Source organism: Cynocephalus volans, chromosome 6 (genome assembly GCF_027409185.1).
Source record: "Cynocephalus volans isolate mCynVol1 chromosome 6, mCynVol1.pri, whole genome shotgun sequence".
Taxonomy (NCBI): Eukaryota; Metazoa; Chordata; class Mammalia; order Dermoptera; family Cynocephalidae; genus Cynocephalus; species Cynocephalus volans.
This window is the reverse complement of record NC_084465.1, coordinates 115732972-115735068: the sequence shown is the minus strand read 5'-3', so window position 1 is coordinate 115735068 and position 2097 is coordinate 115732972. Positions and strand designations below refer to the sequence as shown.

General features: G+C 41.4%; 1 pseudogene; it reads left to right on the top strand.

Annotated features, from left to right (window-relative positions):
- The first annotated feature begins 1186 nt into the window (after positions 1-1186).
- LOC134381331 (small nucleolar RNA U3) lies at positions 1187-1391 on the top strand (annotated as a pseudogene).
- The last annotated feature ends 706 nt before the right edge of the window (positions 1392-2097 follow it).

The following is a 2097-nucleotide window of genomic DNA, read 5'->3' as shown; positions in this document are numbered from 1 at the left end:
CTCAAAGTATCGTTGTGAAGATTAAAGGAAGTAATGCCGCTTGGGTGCTAAGAATTTGTTTTGAGCTCCTCATAAACAATACAGTGCCCACAATATGTTATCTGAATGAATGAATGAATGAACAAATGAATGAACAGCATGCCCTTCTGGGCGGCATGATGATTCTTCCTGAAAACAGATCTGAATTGTCAAAATGCTGAACGGCATGAAAAATAACTCCCGAAATGGAAACCCTAGAGAAATGGACATTTTAAGCTGGATTTTTTTTCTTATAAAAATGAGGTATGATCAAGACATATGGGGGAAAAAAATGTCCAGCCTCTACTTCAAACATAAATAATGCGTGACAATAAAGGCAACCTACAGCCATGGATATTTAAGGGGAGAAAGCCAGAAGGGCATATAGACCCAAGCTGGTTAGCCCCACTCCAGGTCCCTGGCACTGGGAGGGCGGAGGGTGAGAATGTGGTCTCAGGACCGCCATATCCAAGGTAAAGTGATGTCTGAATAGTTCTGTTGTGCTAATTTGAAAATTGAAGCCAAATGGGATAAATGGTATGACTTGGTGGGGGTGGAGGTGGGGTGTGGAGTATACTATAAGCAAATATATTTCACAGAACCTAGTTTCTTGTACTTTCAGGTTTAGTCTAACTTCTTAAAAGTACATATAAAATGTTAACCTTGCAAAAAACAGGAAAATTTCCCCAGGCTATAGTCTCTGTTGTAAGATAAAGAATTATAACACAGTAAGGTTGCTGGTTCAAAGACAGACAAGTTGCTGATTGATATGTAAAGGTACTGGGAAGCTTTGTAGGGAGAAGGAATGTTTTCTAAGATCAAGCTTTTGTTGGTGGACCACTTAAATTGCCTTATAGAATGTCACTTTGCTTGTTTTGCTGAATGTTACCAGCCTATATTGTTAAACTATAACCCCACCTATGTTCTCTTCCTGCAACTTCCTGGTCTGGAGAATAAATGCGGGAAGAGAAGCCCAATTCGTGGTTAATTTCCCATATGGAAGGAATGCCTCTCTCTTGAGGGTTCCAGGAGATTAACCACTTTAGGGCTTCTCACTGCTCAGAAGAGATGGGCTTTGAGTAATCCTTGTGGCTCCGTCACCCGGGGGAAAGGGGTGACACATTCGTGGGAGGCAAAGCAACAGTTGGGGGAAAAATATATTTATTTAAAGACTATACTCTCAGGGATCATTTCTATAGTTTGTTACTAGAGAAGTTTCTTGGAAGGTGTAAGCACCAGAAACCAACATGAGGCATAGCATTCTCTCCTGAGCGTGAAGCCAGCTCTTGGTGTTGCTTCCTTGTAACTATTTGCCACGATCATTCTTTTCTTCTTTCAAGATAGTAAGAGGGAGAGAATGCAGTCCAAGTGGTCTTATTTTAAAAAGAGAGAGAGAAAATATATATATATATACACACACACATATATATACATATTTATTTATTCATTTACTTGTCATCTCCCCTATGGAGACTCTGAAAATAGGTTCTCTTATTTAATTCTCTCAACACATCAGAGAAGCTGGTATTACTCCCGTTTTACAGATGAGGTAACTGAGTTTCCAAGAAGAAGATAACATACTTAGAGATGTATATCCAGTAGTTTAACAACCACATCGCGTGTGCCAGAACTAACTGCTCCAAGTGTTTTACAACTCATTGATTCCTCACATCACTGTGAAGTAGGGACCCTTATTTTGTCCCCTGAACAGATGAGGAAATTAAGTTCCAGAGAGACAAAGTAACAGGGTCACACTGATACCCACCTGAATCTAGCTGTCTGGCTCTAGAGTCCGTGTTATTAAGCAGGATACTGTGCAGACTCTCCAGTTAGCAGCACATCAGGATTCTAACTCATATCTGTTTCCAAAGCAGAACCTTTGCTCTGCTCCACCAGGCTCCCTTCCCATAGGAAACAATGCAGCTATTAGAGGTACCAACATCTGGGGGTGGGGGAATGATTTGACCAGAATTAGGAAAGTATTAAATGCCCATAGGGCCAAGCTGAGAGAAGCAGGTCAGGTGCACCCAGAGAAGTGAGAAATGGGGTCAGCTGGAGGGCAGGAGCCAGTGCAAAGGC